Raw genomic sequence first — 7853 nt, forward strand, 5'->3', positions numbered from 1 at the left:
ACCATAATACCATCTCAAAAGAATGTCCTGAGAATTAAATGATTTAATATATGCAAACCACTTAGGACATTTTCTGGCACATAATATTCATTAAACGTTAACTCTTGTTGTTGTTATTCGAGCAACCACTGTGGTGTTGAAAAAAATAACTACTATTTTGTAGCTTGCTTTAGAAATACTTCTACTGTTCAAATAATAGGAGACATTTTGAGTGATCATGAAAAACAGCAAACATGATGTAGAAAAGAGCTTTTTACATTGTTAGATGTTCTCATTCAAATTGAAACTTTGTATGGAGAAATACATTTATGTATCTATACCAATGCAAGTACACTGAAAAACATTTATTTTACATTGCTTTCCTTGGCACTTCTAGAGATACAACTCTTTCCTTTTCAATGGTTAGAAAAAGGTCAGTTCTTCAAATCTGATCGGGAAAAGTGGCTTGCTTCCTGTTAAAGAGAAGTTTGTTCTTTATCTTTCTCTCTCCTTTTCTCCTTTTGTGACTGCTGGGAAATCAGGATAAAATAAAGGCCTATCTCATAAAACCTTAGGCAGCAGCATGGTTGCCTTATTCACACTTAGTTTAAATGGAGAAGTTCATTGCAACCAGCAAAGTTATGAAATATATGCAGTTCCCAAGTGGACTTGGCTTTCCAGCAAATAAATCATTCATGAATGTGCAAGGTTATAGCCTTGCTTTCCCTCTCTGCACCTATTTCATTGCAGGATTCTTAACCAGCTGGCTTTTGCTACTTGCACACTGATCTAACAGCTGAAGCTCAAAGTTCAGAGAGCAGCAGTCTGCCCCTCTGACAGTGTAGTGTTCTCCCTTTCTTCATTAATTGTGGATTTTCTCAAAGCTTGTTTTTTTTTAAATCATAATTTGTAAGAAATTCTGTGATTCCTGAATAAATCCTTCCCCCAAAACAATACTGACTTCCCATTTATTTCAAAATAGTATGAAATTCCTATCTTTGATTATCAATATCCTCAGTTCTCTTTCTCGCCCTTCCCCCGCCCCCCTAGTCAAGACTTTGAACTGCTTTCTTTCCCTGTGAGTCCTTTGGGAGTTTGTTACAGGTATAGGAAGTTTTGCATGTTAAGGTATGAAACAGCTGTATTCTGCTGCTTCTCTTTTGTCCCATGTTCTTTGTTTCTCAGCCTCATTGATATGATTAATCTTATGAAGGGTTCTGCTCACATTGCAGCTGTAGTCAGCCTGGTAGGTAGTGGTGTAACTTACCCACTGAGCCTGCTGGAGTTGGGGGTGGAGTAGCTGATGTAGTTAGTACCAGCCTTGGGTAAATTAAGAAAATGAAGTGAGAGTATCTTGGGTGCCCATACCCCCAACCCTTTATGCTGTGCTTCTCTCTTGTTCATCCCCACAACCAATGCTCTTCCACTGCTGTAAGACCTTTCTGTCTCTGAGGAGCTAATTCTCATTCTGGAGGATCTCATGTTACCTCTTAATTTCTATTATGTATGAGGGTTATTTGAAGAGAGCAATATTTAACCCAAAGAAACACAAGTTGTGGAACATCCAGCCTCCAGAGATGGATAGTGTGTCTTTTAAACCACATCATGGAAATAATTATGTACTCTATTTGTCTAGGAGTCTTTAAAGAAAGTCTCACTATGAAGCAGATAGTGCTGAATCCCCGATAAGTACACTGAATGTAATGAGAGCTCCTGGTTTCCTACCCCAATTCCCAATTCCTGGACTGGTGTATCCGTCCTCCAGTTGCTTACAGTGTTGACTGGTAAGGACTCATGGTTATGAGCGGTACTCATCTCTGGAGATTTCTTATTCACCAGTGGGAGCCACTTAGCTTAAACATTCTTGGATGGTTATTCCTGGCTCAGGAGCAGCCCACAACCATAGCCAAAGGCTGATATGCAGAACAAAATTCCAGCTGCCTCACTTAGAGCTGGAATGTCTATGGGCTACCATTCCGGCCCCAGAACTCCTCACAGGCTCAGCCTGAAGCTAGTATCTAGCTGAACTTGCATCTTTGTCTCGCTTCTTCCCAGACCCCTACTCTGCTTCCTTCACTTCCTTACAGGTTCTTCCTAGAAGAACTGTCTTGAAACCACTTGCACAAGAGTACATTCATAGTCTTAGCTTCTAGGGCATGTAAGATCCTGAGCTAAGCTTAGGGAACTGGCAAAGCAGGGGACCTAAAAGAGGGGACGGGAAAGTTTTTGCAAAATTTGATATTTCAAATCAAGAAAAAATAGCATTTAAGCACTGATCATGGAGAAAAATTAGAATTTTTTTTTTTAGAGGTTCCCATTGTTTTTATATTTTAAATGGCTTTGGGCAGGGCACCTAATCTCTTGAGTGCTTCGTTACACTACATGTCTTAATCAAGCATTGTTAGCTGAAAAGGGTATTTATTGCATACGTCAATTTGTTTGCCGTTTATTTAAAGATGTATGCCTCTGTGAATACATGGATGAAAAAACAAATATAAATCACAAAGTTTACAAATTTAACCATGCAAATCTCATAACTACAAATGAATCTTCCCAAAGAAGTGATTTGATAAATTGTTGCTAGGTGACAATTCTTTGTCTACTGAAGGCCTTCTGCACTTGACCGCTCTAAGAGCAAACTATAGTACAGGGAGGGAGGGCGCTGAGGGAGACTGTCATATTTTCTACATATTAAAGGAGGTCAGGCTACTTCTAGGATCCAGTCAGAACTGTGAGCTTATTTTACTGGGCATCCTTTCTTGAAACCTATATTAGAGGCAGAGAAAACCCAAAACCTTGGCAGCAGGCTTCTGATTAAGTATAGAACTGTTCACATTTAGGTAACACTCTTACTTGGGTCATATCTCTTCCATTTTTTATAACCTAGAGTCATACCTGTCTATGCTCACATCTCATGTTTTAGGCAGCTATTTGCCAAAGCAAGGCACACTCTAGCCGTAAAAGTGACATCTTCCTTGTTCTCATTCTGCATCTTCTGTGATTCTGCACTAATCTCTGCTCCTCCTCCATTCGTTCCTCTCCCCTGTCTCCTCACAGGAACTTTTATGGATGGATAATCCAATTGGGTATATCCAAGGATAAGTGGCCAGCAATGGCTCATTCTCCACCATCCAAATGCCTCACAATATTGCGATCCTAGACAATGTCCTCAATGTATCCCTTAAAATAGAATAAAATAAACAGAACTCAAGAGAAGCCACCATACAAGCAGGAGGCTTTCTACTGCCAAGATTCCAAATAGATTAAGCCTATAAATTCTGCCACCTTTGCCCCAGGTACTGTGAGCTCCCAATGGGATGAAAGGTGAGATGCTTTCTTGAACTGCTCAGTTGACCTCATCCCATCAACTGATGTTTATTAGGGGAACACTAGCTTTAACAATGTCCTCTGTTCATGTAGCAATTACTAGAGCTCTAGAATCAGGGTCAAAATTCTTTTCCTGTTATAACTATATCTACTGCTAGCTATCATTTATTGCACATATACTATGTGACAGGCACAATGCCAGATACTTTTAGAGCCATAATTTTTCATCTTTATCGTAGCTTGCAGAGGTAGGTATTATCCATTCTGCAAATGAAGGAATTGTAGTTTAAAAAGGGTAAGATATTAAGTGCCAAATCTGCATATAATCCTATATGGATCTGTCTTCCAAGTCTTTACCCTATTACCCCCCTTTTTATTGTCTTCTAACTTCTCACTAGTCAGCTTAACAACTATCCATTTGCATAGCCCCCTCTACTAGTTATCTATTGCTGCATAACAACCTTAGTGGCTTCAAACATTCATTATCTCACAGTTTCCGCTGGTCAGGAGACTTGCTATGGCTTATCTGGCACCATTGCTCAGTCTTAAAATCTGCAATCAGCGTGTCAGCTGGCCTTTGTTCCTTTCTGGAGCTTGGTGTCCTCTTCCAAGCTGCAGGAAAAACTAATTTCCTTGCACCTGTAGGGCTGACAGCCCCAGCTTTTTACCAGCTGTTGGCTGAAAGTTGCTCTCATCTCCAAAAGGACTTCCCATGGCCCTTTTCATAAGTGTTCACAACATGGCTATTGGCTTCTCGAAAGGCAGCAGGAGTCTCCCCCTCTCCAATGTGCTATGATGGAGTTTTATGTAATGTCACCTAAGCAAAGGCATGACATTTTACCACCTTTGCTATATCCTATTTATTAGAAGCAAGTCACAGAGTCACAGGTCCCACCTACACTCAGTGGGGAGGGAGTCATTCAGGGGCCTGAATTATTGTGAGTCACTTTAGGGTGTTTCTGCCATATTCCCTTGGCAAAGACCTCACAGAGCTGCGGATGATTCCCACTGCAGCTGTGAGTTCCAGCGGCCATTTTCCTCCCCCATCTATAAAGTGGGGAAGCTGTCATTCGTCTGCTTTGCTGGGGCAGGGTGACAATTTGGCCATAAAATGCTTTGATACCCAGAATGAAAGGCTCTTTATAAAGCCAAAGTATGTTTTTTCCCCAAAGAGAAAAATATAGAAAGAAGTCATCTGTTGCTAGGGAAACCACAACCTTTCACTATGCTTATTTAGAAAAAAAGACATATTCAAGACTCTTCACTGTAGGAACAGAGATTGTGCTTTATGTTTGTAAGAATAAACAAAGAAGAAAAATATCATTCTTCTCAAATGAAAAAAAATCTATTATCTTGTGTCTTGCTAAAAATATTGTATTCTCCACAGTTCAATTTGAAATTCACAGTCTCCCCCACCCCTGCCGTTTTCATCTCGCTTCATATGAAACTCCCTTTGAAGTCAGCAGAACCTTTGGGTCTGAACAAAACATGAGAAGCTGAAGGAAGACTGGGCAAACTAGCAAAAACCTATGCCAATATGGCATGGTTAAGAGGCTATGGGATCTCTCCCTTCTGTCCACATTGCGCCTGGGCACTAAGTCAAGAAAGAGTTTCAGAAGATTTTTTTTTCGTACTCACACTTAGTACATCACCAAACTCCTTGTACTATTGCTTAAATGATCACATTTTTTTACAGATACTGTGGTTCAATTCTTAGTTTTAAAAAGGCAGTTCTATTTTCTGGTGTCAGAAATTTTAGCTAAAATGGGTTGATACAGTTTGACTCTAAAGACCACCTTCACAGGCCCTTTAGTTCCAAGTCTTTTTCTTTGTCACATAGTAGGATGCTTTCTCTTCAAGTGCCCTGGTGAGCAGGTCACTGAGCATAGGCTTCCAATCTGCTTGGCCAAACCACCACCATCTCTCGAGGAAATTCTATTTAGAATCTCTTCAGGGATATTTTGTTTATGAAAGTGTGGAGGAGACACAGGATGAAAGGAAGAGTTAAGAAAACTTGAATTTTCTGACCTGCAGAAATATTGTTAACAGTGATGTTTGAATGGAGACATGAATCCTGTTTAGCCTCCTGAAAACCTGCTGGAACTGTGGAGGGCATCACTTCAAGTCAAAAACTGAAAAGATATCTGGAAATTGAGGACAATGTTATTGTGGGTTGACTTTTGTGAATAGTCTACACACCACTGATTCTTCTGCTCTTAGTTGTTGTTGGATAAATACCCAAAGTGGATTCTTTTCTCCCTAAGTAAGAAACTATTCAAGGTTGTTTCCACCCACTCCTTCAAAAGGCCCATGATCAGGAAGGAGCTGGGGAGACAGGCATGGACTCACAAATCCAAGTCATCCAAAACCCATCTGCTGAGCAACCAGTTCATTGTAGAGAGTTAGCATTCAGTGTGAGCTATAGATTATTAACTAATAAAAGGATCATTATTATAGTTATTCTAAGTGTCTCAGATATCCTTTTCACATATATATCTTTCACAAATATGTATGTGCATATATATTTCACAAATATATGTTCACATATATTTCACAAATATATATACGTGCAAATATATTTCACAAATATATACGTGAATATATATTTCACAAATATATATGTGTGTGTATATATATGTTTGCTCTGTAAGTCTGGGTGGGACAATATTTTATTCATTATTGTGGTGCTTACATTAAAGCTTGTTAATTCAAGCTGTTAAGCTCCCTGTAGGAAAAAGTCTCAAATGATTGCAGTTATATTTAAAGCTGATCTTATGCTGAGAATCACATACAAATAAACATCAGTAAAAATGCATATTTTATTTCAAGATAAAAGTCAACATGTAATATTAAAAACAGTGGTTTGCATCACTATTTTGTCATAGCCATGTGTGTTACACCAAGAAAAGACTGTACTAATTAGATTTTTAATTATCATTCAACTTGAACAGAAAAACAAGATTTAAATTTATAACTTTCTATAGGAAAAAAGCCATTTTAAACTCTGAATTTCCCTGCCAAGGAAATTTTACATGGGGTCATATGCATGAATTATGGGAGACTCTGCAGAAAATTTTATCTAGGGAATATAAAAAGGATAAGGATTTTTAAAAATGTGAAAATGTCACTATACTCCAATTATACCATACTAATTTTCAATATTATTATACTAAAACTTAGGAATCAAATATTTTGGTTAGAAGCAAGGAGTGAAAATGCTAATATTCTTCTAATTATAAGTTATGGGCAGCATAATTTGTAGCTAATAGCACCAGACACTTTTGTTGGTATTCAGTAGTAAAAGAAAAATATTAAAACCACTCAGTTTGACATAGTTGCATACCAATAAGGCATAGCTGTTTTTAAGCTCTTCTTCAAAAGTGAACCTGACAAGCTACTGAAATATCTACCACATTCTCTGCCTTATAGGTTTGCATGTTGCTGGGAGATAAAAGTCATCAAAAGGTAAATGAAATGGGCAGGGAGAACAAGAATAATTGGAAACACTTAACTGTGGTTAGCCTGTTCTGCCTGAATGTAACAGTATAGTGGCTTGCAGTGGTAAATTGACCCGAGAAACTTATTAGAGACTATCAGCTCACTATTTTAGATAGATTCACAGCCTATGTTACACTTGGGAGAAGTGATTTCATAAACTAGAAAAGACAATTACAGATTTTTTAAAATTTTCTCAGTTTGAGAAAAATATATCTTTAAACCAAAATAAGTTTAATGCTAGTTTACACAGAAGTATATTTCTTCTTTTCAAAAATGGTTGGCAGTTGAAACAATCATTAGATTATTAGGAAATCATTTAATTACCTTGAAGCAGGTATCAAGCCATTGGCATGAGCTGCAGATTTAGCTGTTCTAAGACATAGAAATAAGATTCATCAATCAAGGTTTTTAGCCAGCCTATTCTAATGGTTAATAATAATGCCTATTCCTGATCTCCTCCACACTGCTGCCTACGCAGTTGCCTTGAAAATATTTTCAATAGAAATGAACAATTAAAATGGTGGAGTCTTCAATTCCGCAGCACTTATACTAAAACTGAAACATACAGAGAAAATTGGGATGGTCCCTGGGCAAGGATGACATGCACATTTGTGAAGTGTTCTATAATTTTAACAAATTGTTTGTGACACAGAGGATAAATGCTTTAGGTGATGGATACTCCATTCATCCTGATGTGATGATTACACATGCTTGTATCAAACCATCCCATATACCCCATAAGTATATATACTATGTATGCATAAAATTAAAAATTAATTAAATGGTGGAGAAGTTTCTAATATCAGATTAGAGACTACTAATCTTTTTCATTGGCCTGATAATTTTATATGATTAGTCATTAACCAGGAGATTAATATAATTACAGATTTATTGTCTCTGCCTTATTTTGCATTGTGGAAAATGTGCAGAGATGACACGAGACTTGTATTTTTCAAATCCCACACTTATCTCATGTAAATATAAATTCAGATGTAACACTTTACAGTTGAAAGGGATCTTCACAATCAACAAATGATAGACCTGAGATT

At 37.7% G+C, this 7853-nt stretch overlaps 1 non-coding gene across 1 annotated transcript; it reads left to right on the forward strand.

Moving 5' to 3' along the window:
- The first annotated feature begins 7329 nt into the window (after positions 1 to 7329).
- On the forward strand, positions 7330 to 7435 carry LOC119623968 (U6 spliceosomal RNA). Its single transcript, XR_005240070.1, has one exon. It is a non-coding gene; the product is annotated as a U6 spliceosomal RNA (small nuclear RNA).
- The last annotated feature ends 418 nt before the right edge of the window (positions 7436 to 7853 follow it).

Source organism: Chlorocebus sabaeus, chromosome 7, assembly GCF_047675955.1.
Source record: "Chlorocebus sabaeus isolate Y175 chromosome 7, mChlSab1.0.hap1, whole genome shotgun sequence".
NCBI classification, from domain to species: Eukaryota; Metazoa; Chordata; class Mammalia; order Primates; family Cercopithecidae; genus Chlorocebus; species Chlorocebus sabaeus.